This window comes from Taudactylus pleione, unplaced genomic scaffold (genome assembly GCF_031769625.1).
Source record: "Taudactylus pleione unplaced genomic scaffold, aTauple2 ptg000238l, whole genome shotgun sequence".
Taxonomy (NCBI): Eukaryota; Metazoa; Chordata; class Amphibia; order Anura; family Myobatrachidae; genus Taudactylus; species Taudactylus pleione.
In genome coordinates, this window is record NW_028284640.1 from 1,082,500 (window position 1) to 1,094,551 (window position 12,052).

The following is a 12,052-nucleotide window of genomic DNA, read 5'->3' on the forward strand; positions in this document are numbered from 1 at the left end:
GGGGAGGGTGGGAGATCAGAATCAAGGAGGCAGAATATCCTTGAGACATTACCCCTAAGCCCAGTAACCACTCCCCCTAAACAACAAACCACCTATCCCTGTGACTTTAACAACTGCCAATCCTAAATTACCACTCATTTCACTTTATTAACCCCATCCATCCCTGTCTACAGGTTTATATGCCCTCTGCTGCTACTGGCTGAAGCAAAGTTTTTGAAATGTGTGAAATGAAATAAATTTTAGCCTGCTAGTGTCACTGACTCCACTGCTATCTATGGTATGGTCCTGCTGCTGGACGAATGGTGTCCATAGACAGCAATTGCAACTGTGACATCTAAAGGTTTAAAGACAGTACTGTACTCTTTTTAAAGTATTCTAGTAAGAAGCAAAACAATAAATATAATACATATGGTGCATTACTGCATAATTAAATACACTATATGAAATGCATTTACTCATTTTATATTATATTATATATTTAAATATCACATTTCAATGATACCATTGATCGCTTTTGTAGGTTTTCCTAATAGTACAGTGTACATCATATACACTCATCTAATTACTGTGTTAAACTATTTATATAGCAGTATATTGATCAGTATTGCATTCTCCAGTGATGCTCACCATGTTTGGGCTTTGCTACCACCTACAGCTGGCATCCCATTAATTGATCTGCTGATCTAACCATCAGTTTGGGTGCCCAGATGCAATCATTGAACAAAAAATGAGCAACAGAAAGTTTTTAGTCCCATGTGGTGGACTTTGCTTACACCTTCCGTGGCTCGAAGTTATGTTTTTATGGTCATTAGTTGTACCCACATGCTGCGATAACTGAATAAGGCTATGGAAACCGCTCCTATTTAACTAATAAATCTGTCCGTGAACGGCCACCTTTATCAACATTCTTTTTGATCCAGTTTTCTGAGATGGTTGATATTGTAGTTCACAAGGAATGGATTAACCAATGGCCATTTTAAAAATAACAGCCATCAAAACACCTTCTGTACGCACTCTCAACTTCCAGATGGGCAGTAGGCTCTCAGTGGAGCAATCACTCTTTACCAGCCGTGGGCTCGGCGTTGTCATGGGTTGTTTTATCTCTCACATGGAAAAATCTCTTTTTCTTTGATGAGCGAAAAAGGGAATATTTGATATATGTTGTCTCCTGGTGTACGATCACATATCATTGTATTTCTTTCTTGTTTATTGCATTATATATCAATTTATCTGCATTTTTTTATTGCTATACATCCATATCCTCACTCTTTTATAATCAGAATATTATGTTTGCCTGTAAAATAATAATAATAATAATAATAATAATAATAATAATTATAATAATAATAATAATAATAATAATAATAATAAAAATTATAATACAAAAAAAGAGAAGTAAACATGATGTTATTTTTATTTATATTTAAGTCATAGACCAGGACAGGGCAACAATGGTCTGCATAGACTTTCTGTTGCCTAAAGGGGCAATGTAATGGATGCCCTCTTCATCCCTTATATTTTATTTATTTAGTGCACACATACACATGTATACTTCTATGCTGTGGCTTAAGTCACTCCAAATGGCCTCTCATGCATAAATAAAACATATGGAAGATACAAACCTGCCTTGCTAGGATACACTGACCACTGGGGCTTGCAACATTTGTACATCTGTGTGCGACTGAGTCTGAATCGGTGTAAAAAGGACTCCAATGCGAGAAGTATTGGCTTTTCCTCACACACATTCTTCCGTGCTTCGTTGTATGTGTGTTACACCACAGCCCAATTTATATCAGTCCCTTTGCCAGTGGAGCTTACAATACATATACTCTATCACATGGACATACATGCACATCAGGGCCAATTATTTATTTTATTTATTAACATTTACTTATACTGTATATATTTTCTGCTGTGCCTTACAAATAACTTACCAGTATGTTTTTGTAGTGTGGGAAGAAAGTCATATTTCCCATGCATATGAGCATACAATTATAACCAAGTTTTGTATAGATTACAATTAAATCACTGCTATGAATAAAACTTATTTAAAATAATCCTTATTAAAAATGTATATGAGCAAAGGATTAGCAAGCATACTGACATACATCTTTCAGTAATTTTACAGAGGAAAGATTGTCAGTTCTTCTGGCTCAGCCTTTCTACTGATGAATTTTGTCCATAGCTTTTAGTTTGTACCACATGGCAGAATTATGTGAGTGTGTTTCAACTATTTCTGTTTTTATTCTTGTGGTATTTAAAAATTAAAGATAAAAAAAATATTGCATTTATTCTCTCTGTATGTTAAATTTGTATCACTATTTTTATTCAATAAGTATTATTATTATTGTTATTATTATTATTATTATTATTATTATTATTATTATTATTCCTAGTTACTCCCCTGATTATAGTTTATGTATTTTACTGAACAAGTGAGAACCATATATGTGGAATAAAAAGAAAAAATATTTAAGATTAATAAAATGGTTTATTTTTCGTTAAATGCACAGTAATCCATGGAGGATACCAAATCTACAGTATGAAGCAGTTTATGCACTTTAAAATATTATTATGCCCAAGTATATAAAGTCTTATGTGTAAATTTAATTGTAATGAATTTGACCCTTCTATACAAGAAATGTGAATAAGGTCACTATGCTCTTAATTGTATGGCCTGACAATATGCTTTCAAACATGCCCTTGTCTCCCCCATTCATAACGAAACCTACCCTTGATCCCAACACTCTCTTCAACTACTGACCCATCTCTCTGGTCCCTTTTGCTTCCAAACTCCTTGAGCGTATTGTTTAACACCATTCTTTCCTCCCACTCCCTCCTTGACCCTTTTCAGTCTGGCTTCCATTCTCTCCACTCCCCTGAAACTCCCCTCACGAAAGTCAGCAATGACCTCCTTGCTGCCAAATCCAGGGGCCACTACTCTCTGCTCATTTTCCTAGACCTCTCTACTGCTTTTGACACTGTGGACCATCCTCTCCTGCTGCAAAGCCTTCACTCCCTTGGTCTACATGACACTGCCCTCTCCTGGCTGTCCTCCTACCTCTCTGACTGATCCTTTTCTGTCTCCTCTTATGACTCCTCTTCACTCCCACATCCTCTTACAGTATGTGTTCCCCAAGGTTCTGTTCTTGGACCTCTCTTATTCTCCCTCTATACGTCCTCTCTAGGTGAACTCATCAGCTCTTTTGACCTCCAATATCATATCTATGCTGATTATACTCAGATCTACTTTTCCTCCCTTGACCTCTCTCCTCACTCGTATCTTCAACTGTCTCTCTTCCTGGATGTCCCAGCGAGTTCTTAAACTTAATATGTCTAAGACTGAGCAGATCATCTTCCCACCCTCCTATATAACTTCACTCCCCACTATTTATCAATTGATGGCACAACTATCTCCTCTAGCCCCAAAGTGCTCTATCTTGGAGTTATGCTGGACTCCTCCCTATCCTTCAAACCACATATCCAGCACCTTTCACTGTAACCTCCTCCTATCTGGCCTCCCCTACTACCATCTCTCTCCTCTCTAGTTTGTCCTCAATACTGCTGCCTGGCTCATCTTCCTCTTCAAACATTCTACATCTGCCTCCCCTCTAATACAAGACCTCCACTGGCTCCCCTTCCCCTTTAGAACCCAATTCAAGATCCGTACACTCGCTTACATAGGCCTCACCCATTCCTTTCCCATTTACATCTCTGGCCTGATCACCCTTCACACTCCTGTCCGCCCTCTTTGTTCAACAAATGCAAGCTGCCTCTCATGCCAACTGATTAATTCCTCCCACTCCCGCCTCCAAGATTTTGCCTGTGCTGCTCGCTACCTTTGGAATTCTCTCCCTCTCCACATCAGACTCTCCATCTTTGTACTATCCTTCAAAAGGACTCTTAAGATCCACTGCTTCATCAAAGCCTTCCAACTCTCATCCTAACCCACTACTACATGCTCTTTCCTCCCTGTCTACCCTATCTGTGTCATGCCTGTTTGTCTGCCCCTCCCCTTTAGAATGTAAGCTCTTATGAGCAGGGCCCTCTACTCTCTTGTGCTTCTATTTACTTTACTTTCATCTACTCCTTACTCCCCACTAGGGCACCTAACACTTGGTTGCTTAGGTTCTGTTGCTTACTTGGGTGTTATGGTCACTAATGTAGCAATGTATATTATCCATGTGCTTGTCCTACATTGTATTGTATTGTAAGTCACTGGTCACCTAGTTGTTTATGTACTTGGTAAGGCGCTGTGGAACACTTGTGGGGTCATATAAATAAACTATAATAATAATAATAATAATAATAATAATAATAATAATAAGAGATGCTCAGACTCTAGTATCGCTTCTCAAACTAGTTCATATTTTAAAAAAAAATGTGCCAGAAATTGTAAAAATTTTTAATATAAAAAAGTCAAGACCATGGGCCAAATGTAATAGGTAGTCAGTTTTAGTAACAGTACAAACTCGCACTTTCTCGCACTTTTAAAAAGTGCGAGTTTGTACTGAAACTCGCAAATTCAATAGCCTGCGAACTTTTCAGCTCGAGGCTACTGCATTTGCGAGTGCAGGCGAGTTTAGGACAATGTAAACTGACACCTTTTAATGCGAGTAGCATTAAAAGGTGCGAGTTTTAGAGAAGCCATCACAGATCAGTGAGATCCGTGATGGCTTCTGTGTGTGTTAAAAAAAAAAAAACGTGCACCCCCTCCCCAAAAGCATAACCAGCCCCGGGCTTTATAAAGCCTGTTCTGGTTCTAAAAATACAGGGGCCAAAATGCGTAGGGGGCCCCTGTATATTAAGAACCAGCACAGGGCTTTGTTGAGCTGGTCCTGGTTCTGGAAAATCAGGGGACAAAACGAGTAGGGGTCCCCTGAAAATTCCTGAACCAGCACCGAACTCTTTCTAGCAGGGTGATAATGCCACAGCCACGCGACATTGTATCACTGATGTAAACCACAAGATTAACATCAATTAATCTTGCGGTTACTATGTAGCGGCTCTCACCATAGATGGGCTATGGGGATTTCTCACCATAGATGTCTAAGGGAGACAGAGGCTGGCCGCATTCAGCTAATCAGGGAGCTGCTCAGACGGAGATGCTCCCTGATTGGCTGGCGGCCCCTGCACTGATGGGGCACACGTGTGCCCCGGTCATTTACGCGGAGCAAAGGTATGTGTACACACATACCTTTGCTCAGTCCGGCATGGATCGGGTTTTTTTCGTTTTTTTATTTTAACCCCTGGATTGCCTACTTGGAGAAGAGGACGTGATCTACGCATAGGAGAGGTGAGTATGGATTTTTTTTTTCAGGTACACCCCTATGGATTACTTCGGATACTAGGTGAGTATGTGTGAGTGTGAGTATGAGTGTGCATGTATGTTTTATTAAAATTATACTTTCACGGTGTAAGTTTGTTTATTTACGTATTTCTTTAGTTGTGGAACTACAAGTGCCAGCGGGCCCGTAATGCCCCGCATGCTGGTATTTGTGGTTCTCCAAATACCAGCATGCAGGGGAGGCTTGCTGGTACTTGTGGTTCTACAAATAAAGACAATATGGTAAATTTAATTTTACACTTTCACTTTACACTATCAACCCGGCACCCACCGCCCTAGGGTGCCGGGGATAGCCCCGGGCTATCAGTCTAGGCCTGGGGTGCCCTGGAGAGGGGTACCCCTTTATTGGGGGGGTACCCAACTCCCCAGGGATCCCCGACCTGGACTGACTAGCAGTCAGGGATAATGCTTTGGCCGGGGAAACCGGTGAAAGGTTTTCCCTGGCTGTGGCATTATCCCCCTGCTAGAAAGAGTTCGGTGCTGGTTCAGGAATTTTCAGGGGACCCCTACTCGTTTTGTCCCCTGATTTTCCAGAACCAGGACCAGCTCAACAAAGTCCTGTGCTGGTTCTTAATATACAGGGGCCCCCTACGCATTTTGGCCCCTGTATTTTTAGAACCAGAACAGGCTTTATAAAGCCCGGGGCTGGTTATGCTTTTGGGAAGGGGGTGCACGTCATTTTTTTTTTATTTAAACACATTTTACAGAAGTACACACAGAAACATGTACATATCTCATGGATATGTGCATGTTTCTGTGTTAATCTGACCTGCTCAGGATGTACTCGCTAGCCTGAAGCAGGTCTATTATTTGGGGACTTTTGGTAATCTTTTTTTTGCGAGTCTGAAACAGACACTCTATTACATTGGGCGAGTTGATTGTTTTCAATGTGAAAACATCTGGATGCGAGTTTGAGAATGGAGAGTTTTAGTAACTCTGAAAAATGCGAGTTTTAGTGAACAGACACCCTATTACATTGGAGAGTTGTGAAAAATTGCGAGTTTAGCACCAAACTCGCCATTTACCGAAACAGACTACCTATTACATTTGGCCCCATATTTGAGCCAGTTTGACCTTTATTGATCTGATTAAATGTTTTTAATTAATAAAGGCAAACCTCAAATATGAAACTTTGCAAACAGTGAGATCCACAGAAATATTACAGTACTTTATTGTTTAAAAACATTACTTAATGTTTAAAGTTATAAATATTTAAAAACACTTTCATTGGAATGAGAATGGCGAACCTGTCGGGCGAACGGTGAACACAAAAATCCATGACATGCTCCCACAATTGAAACAGTCTCTGCCAAAGTAACGGGATATTGTGCTGTAACAATTGTTTTAAACATTTATAAAAACAATCAAATCTTAATTTATGTGAAATGTACAGCAATAGACAGAGAGGACAAAATTAGGGGAGTGACCAAATATTGGGCAGTAGAATATTAAAAACAGTTTGGGTGGGTGGGAGCTATTGGAGAAAAGATAGCACAGTAGTCCTACTCTGTATAATGTGTACTGATCTAAAATATCTAGTTATGGCTTTGAGTGCGCCAGTCATCCTGAGCCAGTGCAGCTGTGCCACAGTGGATTCCTGCACAGTGCGGTGTGAACTGTGTGGTGTGGATTCTGGTGAATGTGCTCTGCAATCACTAGTCAGTTAGGGGTCTATTTACTAAGTAGTGTTAGGAGACAGAGTGAAAAGTGATAAGGTGCCAGCCAATCAGCTCCTAACTGCCATCTCACAGGCTGTGTTTGAAAAATGACAGTTGGAAGTTGATTGGCTGGCACCTTATCACTTTTCACTCTGTCTCCTAACTAAATAGACCCCTTAGACTCTGTGTGATGATGTGCAATCTGCAGTTCTGCAGTCTTAGAGCATTCCTGTGTTTGGTCCATATGCCTGTGCCTTTCCCAGACTATCACTCAGTGTCTTTCCTCCTGGGTGGGTTAGCAGGTAAGTTTATTTTACTTAGTTTGTCACCAGGCACAATACACTAAAAAACTATCAGATGTGATTTATTACAGTTCAATTAGATATTTTTTTTCTGTTTGTATTAGAAAATAGGCAAAAATGTGACAATAATTTGGCTACACCCCCGACCACTCCCCCTGTCCTGGAATCTGGAAGTAAAAAGGTGGTAACCTTGACTATGAGTAAGAGTCACATTTAAACACAATTAAAAAGGAAAATGAACTAAGAAATAACCCATTAAATAGTAACTTTAACTTTAGCCCAATTATCTTACTGATTCCACTTACAAAGACCAAACATAAGCCCCATGTTCTATAACTATATCTGTCTCAAGCTAAGCTAAATAACTAACATGAGCACAAGCTCTGATTAAAGCCCAGGTCCAAACTGTCAAACTCTCTCTAGAAGCTATCCAAAGTTCTAACAATACTCTGATATTTCCTCCTCAAAAATATAATATATTAATGGGAAACATAGCGATTTCAGTGTTACAGATGTAAAATTTGACTTGCCTGCGACACTCTGACCATGACTAACCATGTTAGTAAGTTTAGGAGGAGCCATGCTCATATACAGAAAGGTATTGGATGTCTATCTGTACTGTGCCGCTAGAGCAGGGATGTGGAACCTCAGGCCCGGGGGCCGTATAAGGCCCACGTTATCATTTGGTCTGAGCCTCTGAGCTTTTTTCTGCTAGCCTCATCTGGCTAGCAGGGTGCCTAGAATTACACCCTGCAGCCAGAATCAATGCAGTAGTGCCACCTGGAGCGTCCTTAGGAGGCTTCCGACGGTCACACAGCTACCCTTACAGCTCCCTGGAACATTGTTAGGGTGCTTCAGGCATTACTGCACTCACCGGCGATTGTGGCCTCTCCCCGTGTGACATCACATGGAGGGTGTGTGGCCTGCACCAGGCCTGCAAATAATGTTATATATATCAAAATGGCCTCGGCAGAAAAAGGTTCCCCACCCCTGCACTAGAGACTAACCAATTTCAAGAAAGAGAGACTGTGTGGGTCTCTAGTGGGAAGTACAATATGGCCTTGTGTGCTGAAAACTGCAATGCAAGAGCAGCTACAGGGAATGATGTGACAGCAGAGCCTGTTAAAATCAGGGCTTTTGGACCAGGATCATACCTTCAGGAGCCATAGCTGCATAAAAGTGTAGAGCCTGCTGAGAAGTGTGAAATAAACAGCCAGTGTGAGTACTGAGTGCATGTTAGGACTAGAGCTGGACAGTAAAGAGTAGAGAGTTCAAACCAGATTTAGAAACTGTTGGAGATGTGAAAGACTTCACACCCCATATACAGAACCACCAGTCTTATAGAATAAGCTGGCATACTGACAGACAGAGCTACATTAGTTACAGTGAAGGCTGCAAATCTAGTCACTAGAACTGCCAAATATCAAGGAGAGATGCAAGATTGTTACAACTAGCTGCCAAACTATAAGAGGGAGTTGCTTTTCCAATAGCCAGCGATTGGTCACCCAAGGGTCCTGTACAAACTGACTGAGAAGAAGAGAGAGCCCAGTACCAACCCATAGGACCTGTGAGAGTACAGATCCACCCCAGGATCCCAAGGAGTGTAGTCTACTGCTTGTACTGTCTCTTTACCATTCAATATCACTCTTTGCCATTGTTCCAGGTTTCTGCTGCTGATATTGCTGTTACTCAATTTCCATTGCCGTGTGGTGGGACGATTCACTGGAGAATATTGTCATTAATTTTTCCATCCATTTCGGAGATTAAGAGAATTCTTCTATAGTACTCCGGCCACTGCTAATAAGTTTTCATGCCATAAGGTTTCCCCCAGTTTTGATTAAATGTGCCAAGTGGTTTACCTCTTAACTTTGAGGGTTTTTTTTAATTCTTACTAGTGGTTTTAGGTAGGGATTTCCAAGTCAACTCCTGGTGGACCCTGTAATGTGCTCCAAAACTAATGTGATCTATGCCCAAATCCCACTAGCGCCTTAAAGCTGTTATTATGGTGGTTTTACCACCCCACATTTTCCATGTCTCTAACCTCTTTGACTCATCTCTTCCTCTCCTCATCTCCCTATTTCTTCCATGCCTCCTTTCCTCGTGTTCTTCCCATTTGTCCCCATCATGTTTCTGTCTTCCCATCTCATGTGTCCGTTTACCTAATTAATTTCCCTAATTTATTCCCTCCCAAAATATCTGCTTTCCAGCAGGACCCTTGCCTTATATCAGTGTCCCCCACGGTGCCTCTCGTGCCTTTCTCCCTGAGATATCCTTACCACCACATCTGGAGCATTTTTTTTTTTTTTAAAGATCATTCCCATTCTGTTACCTTCCAGAAAAGCAACGTTACTGCATCACAGCCGTCTTTAATGCAGGCCGAGTTCTGACCAGAATGATACTATGAAACTATACTACTACAGATAAGGATTCTAGACAAGGGAACAAAGTGCACGGACAACAGGCAGAACAGAGACGGGGACATTGGGTGAGAAAAGAGCACCACAGATACACCCAAAAAATTCATCTAAAAAAAAAAAAAATTATAAAAACTATCAGAAGTGTTAAGAAAATGAGTAAAGTAACTGTTTAGTAGTAAATATGTACATTATTATAACATAGCATTAAACTGTACATCCTCAGAACAAAGTATAATCCCCTCTGTAGCAAAGACTTTGATATGGAATCAAAATGCCATGTTTGTTTTTCGGTTCTTTCTTAAATTTTTAGTACGTGTTACCTTGTAAATAGTATATTGATCCTCTATCGCATTAAATATGCTTTGAACTTGTTTTTATCAAGCGTAGTGCACAGATTCCATCATGCATAACACATCAGCATCTTGTCAACATTTTAAATCCATTTCATAAATAATTTGTTTTTATTAATGTCTTTGTATAAAATATTTTGCAGCAATCTCTTTGATGTATGATACCTCATAATCACACCCATAGGGCATGACGGAGTGTAATACACATGTGAGTTTTTCCTCAGAAATGGGATTGCATCAGATATTCACACCCCCCTGAAGCGTCTTTACTGTGATATGATGATAAATTATTTAAGCCCCATTCTTTGATCCTGTGATTTTCCCAAGTCTGCGCTGCACACCTAATATTTTATCAGCAGAATTCTGACGGTTTTAGAAGTGTAGAATAATTGACTAGAACTCAGTCTCTATGATTCCTGTTTTCTGTATGACAGAGGGCCTGATTCAGACCCACTCGCGAGCTCATAGCGCTCGCAAGTGGGTCGACGGTCGGGCAGTGCACACTGCGCGTGCACGAGCCACGGAGCGATTGAGAAATCACTCGCTCCGAGGCTCGCTACAAGACGGGGCGGCTGTTAGTGTTGATAGACAGCTCGCCCCGTTCTGTAGGCTGGTCGGGGGGGGGGAGTGGCTGCACAAACGGAGGCGTGCCCAAAGGAACGCCTGCTGTTTGTGGGCGGCCCTACTGACACGTGATGTCAGTAGTGACCTTCCTGCTCTATTACCTACCACAAGGGTCTCGTTGTAAGCCCGATGGTCGCGATAATCGCGACTTTCGCCAGGCCGCCCGCACAGGCTGTGGGTGGTCACCCACAGCTATGCGAGCGGCCTGGAGGCGGATTTTTTTTAAATAAAATCCTCCCTGATTCAGAGCGAGCGCTCGCAAATAGCGAGCACCTCTGAATCAGGAGCAGAGTACATAGACTGACAGCAGGTAAGGGACCCTTGGAGAATCACCATTCTTTTCCTATCCACTTAACATTTGCTTCCACAAACGGTACTGTAACATTCACATCTCTATAGGTGAGTTAGGATGGGTGTCAGTTGCTTGAATCTTGCTTAAATAAATATTGCATTAAATATTTAAAGAGAAAATCTCACATGACAACTACAGTGCTGGATGTGCCAGCAGGTGGCAATGCTGAGTTGTCCTGTTCTTCATATTTCTATTTATTGGTAATGGGGTTTGTCTAGGGCAGGATTACTGTACAATGGCTTCTTGTATTTAAGATGTGTTTGCACCTTGGGCCTGATTCACTACGGTACGCAACTGTGAATACGCACGCAATCTGCCGATTGTTTCGCACTGCACATGCGCACACATCGCAGGGCACATGCGCGAACCGACCGCTGCAATGGGGACTGTGATCGCATCGGCTACACAGACCCATCGCAGAGTGATTGACAGAAAGCGCTGTTTGTGGGTGGTAGCGGGGGGGGGGTGGTCGGCCGAACGCAGGCGTGCCAGTGCGTTCACACGCCAGTGCAGGTGTGTGCATAAATTATCCACTGCGATCCCATACGCAGTGTGAGGTCTCATAGCGTGCGTGGTTGTTAGCAATTTCTGAGTAAGGTCAGGGCTTGTACAAGTGTGCGTGAGGCTGTGATGGTACTCCATTATACCAATGGTTTCGCTATTCTGCTAAGTATTACGGATGTGTGCAATGTAAAGTGGGCGTCCTTATGTAGTGCTGAGTTTGCATTGCGTTCGCAATGTATCGCAATGGATTAGCATACCATCGCAGTTGAACTGTGTGTGTACGCAATATTGCGATCCGTAGTGAATCAGGCTCTTAGTACATAGTATAGTTGTGCTTGGTGCTCATGTTGGACTTCATCAATGAGAACATTTTTTGCCCCAGGAGTTTTCATTATGAAATCCTTAGGGGTATATTTAAGAAGAAAGATTTTCTGTTGCTGCTTAGCACGCAATATAAAATCAGTTTTAACTGCAATTTATGAATAAAATGTCACCGGG